Here is a 17,134-nt window from a genome sequence, read left to right as displayed (position 1 = left end):
GGGGCCAAATAATTTTGCACGCCCCACTTTTCATTTTTTTTATTAGTTAAAAAAGTTTAAAAAATTCAATAGATTTCGTTCCACTTCACAATTGTGTCCCACTTGTTGGTGATTCTTCACAAAAAGTAAAAATTTTATATCTTTATGTTTGAAGCCAGAAATGTGGCAAAAGGTTGAAAAGTTCAAGGGGGCAGAATACTTTCGCAAGGCACTGTATATTGGGACAAGAAAGAAGAGTTTAGCCTGACATTAGGGTTTGTCTTGTGTTGTGTCTTGCAGATAAAATGGATAGATTCAATGATCACGACTTCCTCCCTCATTTCATTGATATGTACAGAGAGCTGCCATGTCTGTGGCAGGTAAGACACCCCTTTTATACTAATTAAAGAAAAAGGCAGGCAGTTCTGTCTCAATTGCTGGAATTGGTGAAGCCGCAGATCCCCAAAGCAAACATCAACTATTTGAAGGCCAAAATTGGTGGCCTGAGGGCATATATAATAGGGAGCTCAAGAAGGTCCAGGATTCCATGAGATCAGGAGCAGCAGCAGGTGATGTTTATGTTCCCAGGCTGTGGTACTATTACAGACTGAGATTTTTGTCAGACCAGACTGAAATTAGGCCATTACTCTCAACCCTTCCTTCCACACTTCCTTCCACTCTTCCTTCCACCTCAGATGAGGCTTCAGAAGTCCAACCTGGGCCTTCCACCCAGGAAGAGGATGTGGAGGAGCCCAGCTTGAGTCAGGTATAGCATTGTTTAACATATTTCTCAAAATTGTGTTTGATGAACAATAAACTAAAACTATGTCCCATTTTCAAAGCCTCAGCCAGGAGAAGGCTGTGGAAAGTGGCAGCCAGGAGGTGGTGGGGGAAAGTGGCAGCCAGGAGTTGGCGGAGGAAAGTGTCAGCCAGGAGGTGGTGGAGGAAAGTGGCAGCCAGAAGGTGGCCGGGCCCAGTAGCCTGACTGAACCCCAGATTCCTACCCTCCGCCTTCCAACAAAAAGTACCAGGAAGGGGAGGAACGTGCAGGAGTCAGCGTTTTCTTTGATTTGGGAGGCTACTGCAGCCCTCAGATCCACCCCCAATCTTCAAGAGGCCTTTTCCTGCGTGGTAGCCAGCAAAATGCAGGAAATGGAGGTGGGCCAATGCCTCTTTTGTGAGGAAGTGATCTATCTGGCCCTAAACATGGGGTTGAGAGGCGAAATCACAAGAAAAACCCACCTGTATGAGTTAGACCATCCTCCTCCTCCTTCACTTCCTGCCACAACTCCAGAGCCACAGCCCGGAAGCAAGTATGGAAGGAAGCATGGAAGGACGACAAGAAAGGGATGGCCTGGGTTCAGTCTGGTCTGACAAAAGAGGCAGGCTGTTGTAAGACCACAGCCTCAGGACATACATGTCAACTGCTGCTGCTCCTGATCTCTCAGAGTCCAGGACCATATTGTGCTCCCTATTAAGTGGACTCCTCAGCCTACCAATTTTACCTGTCAAATAATTGATGTGTGCCCTGGGGTGCAAAGGCTTTGCCAATTTCACCAGTTTATCCAGCGTTGCCTTCCTCTTTATTTTGTTATGACCCCTAATAAATGCCTAGTTTATTTTCACAAATACTTGGCTTGTGTTTTAGTTCAAAAATGACAGTTTGTTTGTGAGTAGGCAGGTACATTTCAAAAAGACAATGTCAAATTAACAAGGGACACCAACCAATCTCTTTGAGGTTAAAAATACAAGATAATAATGGTGTTGTGGTAACTTGACACACAAAACGAGAAAAAATATAATGCAGATCACTATAAAAAAAACAAAAAAACAAAGGAGCTCTTAATAAAAAAAAAAAGTAGATTACTATAAAAATAAATACAACATTATTCTGGAGATCTGGCAAAAAAAAAAAAAAAGATTATTTATGAGATCACGAAAAAATAATAAAGAAATCAGTTTGTAAGAACACTGTGTGAATACCAGTAGCAAAACAAGTTCATTATTCTAGCATTCTAAAGAAGAAGAGAATGCGGTGCATTAAAAGAATAAAAACTTTGCAGCGTGACGAATGTGCTATCTCCATTACAAATGCTAGTTTTATCAGACCGCGCGCTTCCGTCTTGTACTTAATTCAGAGCATGCGTGGAATTTTGTGCGTCGGAATTGTTTACACATGCTCGGAATTTACGACGGATTTTGTTGGCGGAAAATTTGAGAACCAGCTCTCAAATTTTGTTGGTCGGAAATTCTACAAAAAATTTCAAATGGAGCCTACACATGGTCGGAATTTCCAACAACAAGCTCACATCGAACATTTCTTGTCGGAAATTCCAATCGTCTGTACGCGGCATATGTTTTACCTGACCATCTTCCTGGTAAACAAAAAGACCAAAAATGATATTCTCTTCTAGCACCTACCTAGGAGGGTGCTACATAAAGAACATTTTCCTTAATACCTTTATTTACATTAAGCAAAATATATTGAAAAAAATCCGGGTTCACTTTAAAGAAAGATTGCTGATAATCCTTTCGCATGGACGGGAATCGTACATCTTGGGGACTTTTTGATTTCTCTATTATAAATATAATACTGAACAATTTAAAATTAGACATAAGCCACAAGTAGTTTAACCTTATTCCCACAAGGAATTTCCAGCTCCAAATGGAAATCACCCATCTACTTCTGCTCCCTTTTGCTTAGAAAAACAGATGGGTCTCTTCAACACAATATTTTATAGTTGTGACTGGGAGATGAAGGCCTGTGATTCTTTGCCTTGCTTTAGCGGTGCTTTTCTGGTGCTTTTTGTCCGATAGCGGGGCGGATTTTCGGTAACAGTCACGTTTTGCGGCGCTTTCAAAGCATTGCCCATTCATTGCAATGGGCAGGGGTGTTTTGGGAGCGCTTTTTACAGTGCTCCCAACCTGCCCCAAAGATGCTGCTTGCAGGACTTTGTATAACGTCCCGCAAGTGCACCACCCCAGTGTGAAAGCACACACTGCAAAGAATGGGAGGCAGTTTTCAGATGCTTTTTAGAGGCTATTTCTACCTCTAAAGCGCCTATATAGCCTATAGGTGGAGCATTTGACTCTGGAAATGTACAATTGCAGCGTTGTACAGTTTCGATGCTCCGTCGAATATTATTATAAACGTGTGTGTTTTTTGTTGCTTTGTCGAATCTCCGTCGTTCATGTTGAATGAATGGTCTAAGTCTCACAGTGTCTGATAATAACGAATATGGCGGCAACCCATTGTGAGAGCGACATGGAGACATTGGAGGACATTCCTGGGCCATCTACAAGTGTTTCTGTATATATATTATATACTCGTTCAAACAGAAACTGGTGGACTGGTGATAGCGATCACTGATCAGACAGGTAACAAGATTCTATAATAATAAATCCCCCCACAACACAGGCAGCCTCTGAGGCTATCACAACAACACTAGAAGCAACACTAGTATCACTATAAGGTTCTCACACTAACACAATAGCAGCAGATTATTAGGAAAAAGCTAAGTTGAACTGTAGCTTGCTTCACTATTGTTCAGCTGCTGTGCTTATGCTTAATAATAATTCGGGTTCTCTGACAAGTGACAATTCAAACGGACCAGCTAAGATTGACTGTCTTCGGAAATGATTCAGTGTGTGCGTCTCTCTCTGCTACCAATCGTAAGTGAAAGTAAGTTGGCTGCTAGCTATTTTACTGCTCCTCCTCTTTGGTTACAATCAGCTAATCACATTCATCATCATCTTTATTTTTATTTTACTTCCCCCGCCCAATTCGAGAATCTTTTCTCTCTGTCGAATCTTTTCTCTCTATGTTGAATATTTTCTCTCTGTTGAATTTTTTCTCGATATAATCTTGGACTAATAGAGGTAAGGTTAGGCACATTCGACCACAGGTTCAATAGACACAGATTGTTATTGTCAGAGTAACGTCAAATCTCCTATTCTATATCGAACTGTTGTAACAACGAAAACAAAAATAAAGCATTTATTTATGTTGGATCTTTCGTTTTTCGGATTCTGCACTTTCGTTATCGTTTGTCAAAACGAAAAAGAAAATACCTGAAATTCAGACGAAAATGCATTCAGACAAAAACGAATGCACATGTCTAATTTCACATGCTGTTGTCAACTTGTTACTCAACCTAGGAGAGACCAGGATTTGGTGGATGGACTGTATTTTTTACCTTAAAATTAATGGCTGGACGTTTTCATTTTCTACCATCCATACAAATATTTCTTTTTTTTTTACACATAATCACCTTATTCTAAAACAAATTAGGACCTGGAAGACAAATTAAAGTTTTTTTTGTAAAAGAAGTTATGGTGACAGAGAGGTGTTACCAAAAGATGTGTGTTTACAGGCTTAAGGAAATAAAGGGTAAGTTAACCTTTGTACACTTTTTTTTTTTTCATAAATTCCAGCTCCCATATGCACCAATATAGCATTCATGTACTTTTTTGCAAAAATATCAAAGCTTTACATTAAATCTACAGTCACTTACTTTTCTTGTCCTAATCCATGTTTCCAGACGTTTCCATTAGTAATGTCTTTCTTCCTTACAGACTGTAGGTCATGACACAGGAAGGAGTTGACCAGCTGACCTCATACCCTGCATAATCTGCCCGCCCATTCCCAGGTGCATTTTTTTTTTAAATGAAATGAAATCAATCAGTGATCACCCTTTTCACTAAATACACAATATATAATCAGATTGCATAGTGTAGGCCTTGTTTATACACCTAAAATTACTAGTTGCGCTTTCAGTGCCATTAATTGTTAACGGCATACCAACCATCGGACTATTGCCGCTGTTCGCCCGGCGGACTCACGTGTTTACTGTGTAAAAGAACTTTGACCTATGATGACACATCCATCATGGGGTACAGGACAGCCAATTGAGACATTACAGCACAAGGACAATTGGACATTCCCCCTAACTTATAAATAGACCTGATCCGGTGGCCATTTTACATTCTTTCTACTTTCACTATAGTGAGAGGTTGCTGTGTGGAGCAGGGAGAGACTGCAGTAACCCAAATCGCTAGCTATTAGGTCCACAAAAGTCCTTTTAAGGACTGGTATGGTATAGGTGTAGTTCAGGATATAGGTTTGAGGCACTGCTATTCAAGTCATTGTTGCAGCAGATTGTCTTTTCTCAGTGCAGATAGGGACAGACAGGATGCTGTGTGTAGCAGAGAGGGACGATCAGTTTAATCATTAGCTGTCACTATTAGGTCCACAAAAGTCCTTTTCAGGACTGGTATGGTGTAGTACAGGATATAGCTTTGAGTGCACTGCTATTCAAGTGATTGTTGCAGCAGCCTGTGTATTGTCAGTAATCATTAGCTGTTACTATTAGGTCCACAAAGGTCCTTTACAGGACTGGTATGGTAACAGGGTTGTACACGTATAATATTATTTTTTCCAAATATAGAAAGAATATTATACTTGACTGCTGCCCTTCTGCTGCAGTAGTCCTTTATCAGTATAGGGGCTGAGGTACAGTCTGCTAATCACAACCTACTAGTTCCACAAAGGTCCTTCTAAGGACTGGTAAGGTATAGCGTACTACAGTATATAGGGTTGAGTGAGGTACAGTCTGCTAATCCTTAAGGACTGGTATAGGTCCACAATATATAGGGTTGAGGTACACTACTGCTGACTGCTGCCCTATTCTGTAGCAGTCCTTTATCAGTATAGGGACTGAGGTACAGTCTGCTCTTCACAACCTACTAGTTCCACAAAGGTCCTTCTAAGGACTGGTAAGGTATAGCGTACTACGGTATATAGGGTTGAGTGAGGTACAGTCTGCTAATCACAACCTACTAGTTCCACAAAGGTCCTTATAAGGACTGGTAAGGTATAGCGTACTACAGTATATAGGGTTGAGTGAGGTACAGTCTGCTAATCACAACCTACTAGTTCCACAAAGGTCCTTAAGGACTGGTATAGGTGTACTATTTGGTGTGCATTATATAGTTGTGTAATACACTTATATAATACTTGCACATATAGAAAGCATAGTATAGTGCGTTTCCACTGTGCAGCATTGTGACTGCTGAGCGGTTCTGCAGCGATACTACAAAGAGTGACAAACGCAATCCAAAAAAATAAGTATTGTATCTGGTGTGATAGACCAGTGGCCCCCAAAAACAACAGATTGAAGCGGGGTGTTATATACCTTCTTCCACATACATACTGCACTTCTGTAGAGAGTTTTGTCACAGGGTCAGGGGTGGTAGGGGTAGGGCAGGAGCAACAGGCTTGAGCCAAAGTGGGAAATTGCAGAAGGTGCGTGCGATTACATCAAAGGAAGCACCAGAATTGGTTGAGTGGCTCACTCAGCCTTACTCTTCTGCACCCTCCTCATCCTCTCGATCTGCACCCTCTTCTTCACTCTCTGCTATGTGCACCCCCAAAGACACTATCACCAACAACACCACCACCACCACCACATACCTTCCACTTGAGTCACAGGAATTATTTCCCGATCCATATCAAGACATTGGATCAGGAAGAGGAGGTAGCAAGAACCGCCACTCAGCAGTCTTATGACAGTACCCAGATCAGCCCAAGGAGGAGGTTGGTCCCCGGTGTTGCTGCCTACTCCGAGATCTCTACTTATAGTGGTGGGGAAGGTGACGTCGATGATGACGTGTCTAATGATGTCACGTGGGTGCCCACAAGAGAGGAAGAGGAGGGGAGTTCAGAGGGAGATATGGACCATCAGATAGGGAGGAGAAGCAGGAATAACTTACATTGCACAGGAGGGACAAAGCAGACTGCTAATGTATCAGGAGCGAGTCATCGACCATATACGGTCACATCTGGCGCTCCCAGGACGCCGGCACATGGCTCCGCAGTGTGGGCTTTTTTTAACGTGTCCACTGCTGACAATAGTGTTGCCATCTGCAATCTTTGCAGTCAACGCATTAGTCGCAGTAAGCCCAACACTTACCTAGGGACGACCGCCTTAAGAAGGCACATGAGCTGCCATCACCGAGCCCAGTGGGAGCAATGGAACACACAAAGCCACACTCCAGGCTCTCACCGTCCAGCCTCGTCTTCTACTTCTCCCTCTCCTCTCTCCTCACAATTCACTCCACCTTCCATCATGCCAAGCTCACGTTTTTCTGCAAAAAGGCAGGCTTCCGTGGGCCTAATGTTCGAGTGTAAAAAAATTATGACGCCGGATAACCCTCTTGCCCAACGATTGACTGCTGGCTTGTCAGAACTGATAGCCCGCCAACTACTGCCATATAAACTGGTGGACTCGGAGGCCTTTCAAAAATTTGTGGCCATTGGAACACCACAATGGAAGGTCCCAGGAAGGAAGTATTTCTCACAGAAGGGCATCCCAGAGCTATATGGCCCTGTTCAGCGGCAAGTGAATGTATCTCTGGCACACAGTGTCGGTGCCAAGATACATCTGACCACAGACACGTGGTCTAGCAAACACGGGCAGGGAAGGTATATCACTTTTACTGCCCACTGGGTGAACCTTCTGACGGCTGTCATGCATGTAACCCGTGGCACCCGTGTAGATTTGGTTTTACCGTCACGGATTGCATGCAGGCCTGGCTGTCATGGTCGTCTCCGGAATCCAGTGGCTCATGGAAGACCTATCCACGGAGTCCCTTCGTTGAGCGTTAATAGGTTTCCATGGGCGCGCTTTGGCGCGAACGGACGCACGCGGGTGCGAGCAGGTACGAACGGGCGCACGCGGGTGCGCGAGGTTGCGAACGAGCGCACGCGGGTGCGCAAGGTTGCTAACGAGCGCACGCGGGTGCGCGGGGTCACGAACGGCTGCACGGTTTCACGTGGGCGCGCGCGGGCACGCCGTGCGACCGTTCTTGGCGCCCAGAGGGCTTCTTAAGGAATCCGTTCCAGTGCCTCGGTGCTGTCCAGTCTACAGCGTTCCGGTGACTTGCCTCTGCTTACCTGATTGTTCCTGTTCTGTTCTACCCGGCCTGCTCCTGACTATTCCTGCCTGCTGCCAGCCTTGACCCTCGGACTGTTTGACCTCGCTTCTGCCTCCTCCTGTGTACCGTTGCTGCCCGTCTGTTGACGACCCGGCCTGTGTTTGACCCCGCTTGTTCTGCCAGCTGTTCCAGTCTGTCATCCGTGCTGCTGCTGTCTGCTGCCTGCCTGCCAGCTGTTCCAGTCTGTCATCCGTGCTGCTGCTGTCTGCTGCCTGCCTGCCAGCTGTTCCAGCCTGCCATCCGTGACCGCTGCTGTCTGCTGCCTACCTATTAGCCGTTCCAGTGTGATCACCTGTACCCGCTGCCAGCCGCTGACTGCTTACCAGCTGTTCCAGAACCACCTACCAGTACCCACCTCTGCCTGCCGCCAGTTCCAGGGCCAATCCTACTATCACCTGCTTGGCACTTGTGCCCTCTGAACTCTAGAATCCCTGTCCCCACTTCCAGGGAATCTCGAGCCAGAGGCTTACGAGAGGCCGCTCCCTGCACTCCGGGCTCCTTCCACCAGGTACGTGACAGTACTGGACAGCCATGTCCGAGCCCACGCAGGGAGCCTCTCCTATGGATGAGCTCTGCCGCCACCTTGCAGGACTCACTCAAGCGGTGAAGAATCTACAGGAGGGCTATAGCCAGCTGGAGGAACGGGTTCTGGCCCTGTCTACTTCCACTCCAGCTGCTTCCGGGACTTCTGTTACCCCTTCCGTGGTGATGTTGCCCCCTGAACCTAGGGTACCTACACCCGAGAGATTCTCTGGAGACTTCCGGACTTTTCGCAACTCCTGTGAACTTTTCTTTGCTCTCCAACCCAGGACCTTCTCCCTTGAGGCCACCAAGGTGGGATACGTCATTTCTCTATTAACTGGCGAACCTCAGTCCTGGGCTCACCGCTTACTAGAAAAGAAGGATCCTTCCCTTGAAACCCTGGACATCTTCTTTCAGGCCATGTCGCGGTTATATGAAGACCCAAAATTAACCGCCACCGCTGAAGCGGCCCTGCATTCACTACAGCAAGGCCGCCGACCTGTGGAAGACTATGTGTCGGAGTTCCGACGCTGGAGTTCTGACACAGATTGGAACAATGCGGCATTACGTTACCAGTTCCGTATGGGTCTGTCGGAACCCTTGAAAGACGAGCTAGCCCGAGTGGGCATTCCAGAGACTTTAGAAGCCTTAGTGGAGCTCGCTATCCAAATAGACAGACGGCTAAAAGAACGTCGTTTGGAGTGGTCCTCGACAACTCCTCGTCCAGTGTGGATGCTTCCTCGGGTTCCCAGCTCTCCATGTCCTACCTCTTCTGCTGCCACCACGGCGAATCAGGATCTCCCTGAGCCCATGCAGTTGGGCTTACTTAGACCTTCCTTGACGCCTGAAGAATGCCAGCGCCGTCGGGTGGGAAACCTCTGTTTATACTGTGGAGAACCAGGACATTTCGTGCGCACTTGCCCTGCCAAGCTCCGTAAGTGCCTCTCCGTGTCTCCTGCCCTTACTTCTGACTTACCAAGTACTACTTCCCATCTGACTGTGTCCATTTCCTTGCAGCTACCAGGAGGGAACGTCCGGACCAACGCCATTATTGACTCGGGAGCTTGCAGTGGCTTTATAGACTTATCCTTCGCCTCAAGACATAACGTTCCCCTTCAGCCCAGGGCAAAGGGACTTTATATACATCTGGCCGATGGTTCCACTCTCAAGTCCGGTCCTGTAACCCAGGAGACTCAGCCCTTACTGACTTCCATTGCCGTGATCCACCAAGAGTTGCTGTGTTTGGATGTCATCACATCCCCCCTTTTCCCTATCATTCTCGGCATGCCCTGGCTGAAGGCACATAACCCCCAGATTGACTGGTCCACTTAAGAATTAAAATTCTTTTCACCTTACTGTCTCCAGCACTGCTTGTCAGGAACCGACCAGGCATCCTCCTCCTTGCTCTGCCTGGAAGTTGATGCAGAAACCCGTCGGGCTGTACCTCCTGCCTACCACGACTTCCTGGATGTGTTTAGTAAGAAGGGTGCAGAGATCTTACCCCCTCACAGGCCATACGATTGTCCTATAGAACTACTTCCAGGGGCAGAAATTCCCTTTGGGAGGATCTTCCCACTATCAGAGACTGAGTTGGTGGCTTTGAAGACTTACTTGGATGACAACCTAAGGAAGGGATTCATACGTCCCTCCACTTCACCGGCGGGTGCGGGAATCTTTTTCGTGGAGAAAAAGGACCAAACCTTGCGCCCCTGCGTTGACTATCGGGCCCTCAACAAGATAACTATTAAGAATCGATATCCTTTGCCACTTGTGCCGGAACTCTTCCAAAGACTGGGGTCTGCAGCAGTATTTTCGAAGCTGGATCTTCGGGGTGCCTATAATCTGGTTCGCATCTGTGATGGTGACGAATGGAAGACTGCCTTCCGTACTCGCTTTGGGCATTTTGAGTACCTGGTTATGCCCTTTGGTTTATGTAACGCCCCTGCTACATTCCAGCACTTCATCAACGACATTTTCAGAGACTACCTAGATCTGTTCGTCATCACCTATCTGGACGACATCCTGATCTTCTCCTCCTCCCTGGCAGAACATCGGGAACACGTCAGGAACGTATTATCCCGACTCCGACTTCACGGGCTATATGCCAAACCGGAAAAATGTACCTTCGAACAACGAAGTATTCAGTTTCTGGGGCTGGTAATTTCCGTATATGGCATCGAGATGGACCCTCAGAAGATCTCTGCCATTCGTGATTGGCCCGCTCCCACGGACAGAAAAGGGGTCCAGCGATTCATCGGATTTGCAAATTTTTATAGAAAGTTTATTAGAGGATTTTCTGCCATTATAGCTCCCATCACGAGATTGACTAAGCAGGGCCTGAAGTTCCAATGGTCCCCAGAGGCTCAAGAAGCCTTCACTGTTCTGAAGAACTTGTTTGTGTCGGCCTCTATTCTTAAACACCCTGACCCGACTCGGCCTTATATTCTAGAGGTCGATGCCTCTGAGATCGCGGTTGGGGCGGTTCTATCACAAAGACATGGACTTAGATCTCGTCTGCACCCAGTCGCGTTCTTTTCCCGCAAGCTATCCGAAGCAGAGGCGAATTATGACGTCGGTGACCGGGAGCTATTAGCCATCAAAGTGGCTCTCGAAGAATGGCGCTATCTACTGGAAGGGGCCACGCACCCAATCCTTATTTACACAGACCATAAAAATCTGGAATATTTAAAGTCCGCCAAGAGATTGAGGCCACGCCAGGCCAGATGGGCTCTTTTCTTCTCCTGATTTTCATTCCACATAACCTATCGCCCCGGGTCAAAGAATACCAAGCCAGACGCTCTGTCCCGAATGTTTAACGAGCCCGAGACTTCCCCCCATCCAGATACCATTCTGACCTCAGGGAATTTCCTCCTTCTCCAAGAAGATCTGCTGTCTCTGATCAAGCAGGCTTCCGCTAGTGCTGCTCCCCCACCTGACGTCACTCTTCTGGCCAAGGACGAACTCCTCTGGTATAAAGACAACATTTTTGTTCCTCAGGAAACCCGGGTTCCAGTCCTCAGTTCGTGTCATGATCATCCGCTGGCCGGCCATTTCGGAGCCCTTAAGACCTCCGAACTGGTTCAGCGAACCTTTTGGTGGCCGCAGTTAAAGTCAGACTGTAAAAAGTACGTGGAGGCATGTGTCACCTGCATCCGGAACAAAGGCAACAAGTCCAGGGCCTGGGGTCTGATGAAACCACTACCTGTCCCAGAGAGGCCTTGGCGGATGATATCGATGGACTTTATTGTGGAGCTACCACCGTCAGAAGGCTACTCCACAATCTTTGTGGTAGTGGACAGGCTATCTAAGATGGCCCACTTTTTGCCGATGAAGGGCACCCCCTCCGCCGCGGAAACAGCCAAGGTATTTATCAAAGAAATAGTGAGGTTACATGGTGTCCCTGCAAATATTACATCTGATCGGGGAGTACAATTCACGTCCAAATTCTGGAGGGCACTTTGTGGGGCCCTGAAAATCGATCTCTGCCTCTCGTCTGCTTATCACCCTCAGACCAATGGGCAAACGGAACGGACGAACCAGACGTTGGAGCAGTATCTGCGCTGCTTCTCGTCATTTTCTCAGGATGACTGGGCTCCTTTGCTTCCACTAGCGGAATTTGCATATAATAACTCCATCCACTCTGCCACAAGACAGTCCCCGTTCTTCGCTAACTACGGCTTCCATCCCTCATTTCTGTCCAACGACCTTCCAGAAAGCCCGGTACCAGCGGTTCAGGAGAGTATTGACTTCTTCAGCTCCAACAACAGACTTCTGCAGGAGACCATGACAAGAACCCAGAGATATAATAAGGAGGTTTTTGACAGAAAGAGAAGGGGAGAGCTTGAACTCAAAGTCGGGGATCAAGTTTGGCTCTCCACGTTGAACCTGAAGATGGCTTGTCCAACCAAAAAGTTGGGGCCAAGATTTGTGGGTCCTTTCCCAATCGTGAAAAAGGTAAATTACGTGGCGTACGAGCTGAAATTGCCAGAATCGTTCCGGATTCACCCTGTATTTCACGTAGCTTTGCTCAAGCCAGCCGTCCCAGATCCCTTTGACAGCCGGAGGGTTGCTCCACCTGAACCTGTGATCATCGACGGTGAAGTCGAGTATGAGGTGGAATCTATCCTGGACTGTAGGCGTAGACGCAATCAAGTCCAATTCTTGGTGAAATGGAAAGGGTACGGACCTGAAGAAAACTCTTGGGAACCTGAATCTAACATTCACGCCAGAAGACTGATTCTCGCCTTTGAGAGGGCCCATCCGGGTAAAATGGCTCAGTTGGGCATCCGGAGGCTGCCCCTTGGGGGGGGGGGCAATGTCATGGTCGTCTCCGGAATCCAGTGGCTCATGGAAGACCTATCCACGGAGTCCCTTCGTTGAGCGTTAATAGGTTTCCATGGGCGCGCGTTGGCACGAACGGACGCACGCGGGTGCGAGCGGGTACGAACGGGCGCACCCGGGTGCGCGAGGTTGCGAACGAGCGCACGCGGGTGCGCGGGGTCACGAACGGCTGTAGGGTTTCACGTGGGCGCGCGCGGGCACGCCGTGCGACCGTTCTTGGCGCCCAGAGGGCTTCTTAAGGAATCCGTTCCAGTGCCTCGGTGCTGTCCAGTCTACAGCGTTCCGGTGACTTGCCTCTGCTTACCTGATTGTTCCTGTTCTGTTCTACCCGGCCTGCTCCTGACTATTCCTGCCTGCTGCCAGCCTTGACCCTCGGACTGTTTGACCTCGCTTCTGCCTCCTCCTGTGTACCATTGCTGCCCGCCTGTTGACGACCCGGCCTGTGTTTGACCCCGCTTGTTCTGCCAGCTGTTCCAGTCTGTCATCCGTGCTGCTGCTGTCTGCTGCCTGCCTGCCAGCTGTTCCAGTCTGTCATCCGTGCTGCTGCTGTCTGCTGCCTGCCTGCCAGCTGTTCCAGCCTGCCATCCGTGACCGCTGCTGTCTGCTGCCTACCTATCAGCCGTTCCAGTGTGAACACCTGTACCCGCTGCCAGCCGCTGACTGCTTACCAGCTGTTCCAGAACCACCTACCAGTACCCACCTCTGCCTGCCGCCAGTTCCAGGGCCAATCCTACTATCACCTGCTTGGCACTTGTGCCCTCTGAACTCTAGAATCCCTGTCCCCACTTCCAGGGAATCTCGAGCCAGAGGCTTACGAGAGGCCGCTCCCTGCACTCCGGGCTCCTTCCACCAGGTACGTGACACTGGCTCTTCTTCTCCTCCTCCTCCTACTCCATCCTCCTCCCTCTCCTCCTCGGCTGACTCCTCCTTTTCCGCTGCTAGCATCTCTTACGCTGCACCGCCCAAGCTCCCCAGAACCTATTCGACATGCCAGGTGAGACGTTGCCATGCCGTGCTGTTGTGCCTGGAAGCCAAGAGCCACACTGGCCCGGCACTCCTTTTAGCTTTGCGTTCACAGGCAGATCAATGGCTAACACCGCTCAATTTGACAGTTGGTAAAGTGGTGTGTGACAACGGTGCCAATCTGCTTAGCGCATTGAAACAGGGCAAAATTACGCACGTGCCATGCATGGCACACGTCTTAAACTTGGGCGTGCAGCGATTCGTTGTCAACTACCCTGGGGTCCAGGACATCTTGCGGCAGGCAAGGAAAATCTCGGCCCATTTCAGAAGATCTTACTCGGCCATGGCTCGCCTTGCTGACATTCAGCGGCGACACAATCTGCCGGTCAGACGTCTTATTTGCGATTGCCCGACACGATGGAACTCAACCTTCTATATGCTTGATAGGCTGCTCCAGCAGAAACGTGCAGTTAACGTCTTCCTGTATGAACTCTGCGGCAGAACAGGTTCTGGGGAGCTGGGGGGTTTTTCTCCGCGCCAGTGGCTGCTCATGCGCGACGCATGCAGACTTCTGCGGTCATTTGAGGAGATCACCAAACTGGTCAGTCACAGCTATGGCGCCATCAGTGACATGGTACCTTATGTCTTCTTTATGGAGCCTGCATTGCGTCGTGTCATTGATCAAGCTGTGGAGGAGCAGGAGCGGGAAGATGAGGAAGTCGCAATGCTGTATGAATTCCCAGGGGTGGCTACTCTATCTGAGACAAGTGAACAACAGGAGTCTGAAGAGGAGTCAGAGGAGGATGCTGCCGGGGCAGATGAGGAGGAGCAAGAAGAGCTTGCTTTAAACCTTTCTGGGATCCCCGTTGTGCGTGGATGGGGAGAGGAGAATGAAGAGGATGACATTATCCTGGATGATGAGCAGGAGCCAGGTCACCACACCGCTTCCAGTTTAGTGCAAATGGGGGCCTTCATGCTCCAGTGTTTTAACAGGGACCCCCGTATAAAAAGCATAATGGTCAAGGACCAGTACTGGGTGGCAACGTACTTAGACCCCCGGTACAAACACAAAATGGTGGAAATGTTACCACCGTCACAGAGGGCTGTCAGAATGGAGCACTTCCAGGCCTTGCTTCGAGAAATGCTGCATTCTGCTTTTGCGTGCGCTGGCAGAGGAGCAATTCCCACTCCCAGAGAAGGAGTTGCGGGTACCAATCCAACAGCTCCTGCAAGAAGAGGCCGGTTTGAAGATGTGTTGGTGACTTCTGATATGAGGTCATTCTTTCAGCTGACCCATCGACAGGTGTCATCTGGATCCAGCATCAGGGAACGCCTAGACCGACAGGTGTCCGACTACATCGGGTTAACGGCCGATGTGGACGCTCTGAGGAGTGATGAACCCCTGGACTACTGGGTGGGCAGGCTTGACCTCTGGCCAGAGCTTGCCCAATTTGCAATCGAACTGTTGGCTTGCCCCTCGTCCAGTGTCCTGTCCGAAAGGACGTTCTCGCAGCAGGGGGGATCTAGACCGATAAGCGTACTCGCCTAGCTCACGACAGTGTTAACTACCTCACATTTCTAAAAATGAATGAGGCATGGATCTCGGCGTAATTCAACACATGTGACCAGTAGACCATGTATATGTCTATAAACGATTTTTTTAATCGAGCACACAGACATTCTTTCTTCATTTGGCTCACCTCCTTGTACAAAAAAAGCATACCGTACTATATGCCCATACCCTCCTGTTTGAAGAGTTTGAGCGGTGTCATATTTTTGGGGCCCAGCAGCAAGGTGCTGGTATCAGTGCTGCTCTTAGTGCTCTCTATCTCGGTGCTGTTGCTGACTTCCTCCTGGGGCTGTACCTCTGCTGTGCATATTATGAGGGGCTCCCACCATCCCTGTGCTATGCTGACATCCTCCTGGGGCTGCTTATTATGAGGGGCTCCCACCATCCCTGTGCTGTGCTGACTTCCTCCTGGGGCTGCTTATTATGAGGGGCTCCCACCATCCCTGTGCTGTGCTGACTTCCTCCTGGGGCTGCTTATTATGAGGGGCTCCCACCATCCCTGTGCTGTGCTGACTTCCTCCTGGGGCTGCTTATTATGAGGGGCTCCCACCATCCCTGTGCTGTGCTGACATCCTCCTGGGGCTGTACCTCTGCTGTGCATATTATGAGGGGCTCCCACCATCCCTGTGCTATGCTCATTATGAGGGGCTCCCACCATCCCTGTGCTATGCTCATTAGGAGGGGCTCCCACCATCCTTGTGCTATGCTGGCATCCTCCTGGGGCTGCTTATTATGAGGGGCTCCCACCATCCCTGTGCTGTGCTGACTTCCTCCTGGGGCGTACCTTTGCTGTGCATATTATGAGGGGCTCCCACCATCCCTGTGCTATGCTCATTATGAGGCACTCCCACCATCCCTGTGCTATGCTGACTTCCTCCTGGGGCTGCTTACGGTGCAGGTGTCAGTGCTGTATATCACGGTGCTGGTGTCAGGGCTTTATGTCACGCTGCTGATGTCAGTGCTCTCTATCACGGTGCTGGTGTCAGATCACTCTATCACGGTGTAGGTGTCAGTGCTCTATATCACGGTGCTGGTGTCAGTGCTTTATGTCACGCTGCTGATGTCAGTGCTCTCTATCACGGTGCTGGTGTCAGATCACTCTATCACAGTGCAGGTGTCAGTGCTCTATATCACGGTGCTGATGTCAGTGTTTTATGTCACGGTGCTGATGTCCGTGCTCTCTATCACGGTGCTGGTGTCAGATCACTCTATCACGGTGCAGGTGTCAGTGCTCTATATCACGGTGCTGGTGATCATCTCCTGCACCCTCTTCTTTGCCTACCCTGACCTTCCCTCTCCTCCATTGCCTTCATGCGCTCCAGAGTCCTGAATTGTCAGAATTTCACATATAAAAAAAAATGCTTGTAGTTGTCGATCCCAGATTCACCTCATACATGTGTTATGTCATTGGCCATGTGGTGGGACTATGTGTGCACAGCTAGTAATTATTTTGTGGCTGCAAATATGACCTGTAGGTTTGTAAAGTTCACCTCCCATTGAAGTCAATGGGGCCCGTCGCGAACGTTACGGTTCGCGAACTATCGGCCGCGTTCGCGGTTCGCGAAACGTCCCGTCGGAAGTTCGTCCATCACTACTTAACACAAGAACAATGAGGCTCCATTCACATCTGTGCATTTCCTTGCATTTAAGAAATGCACTGCACCAAAAATTGCAGTAAAAAATGTACCAAGCTCCACTCTAAAAAAAAGTTCTGAAGCTTCTTTGGGGCAATTGCTGTGTGTAGGGCAGCCCATTGAGGTGGAT

This window comes from Lithobates pipiens, unplaced genomic scaffold (genome assembly GCF_037356315.1).
Source record: "Lithobates pipiens isolate NorthernLeopardFrog02 unplaced genomic scaffold, aLitPip1_a1.2 Scaffold_18, whole genome shotgun sequence".
NCBI classification, from domain to species: Eukaryota; Metazoa; Chordata; class Amphibia; order Anura; family Ranidae; genus Lithobates; species Lithobates pipiens.
Note: the sequence above shows the minus strand (reverse complement) of the source record.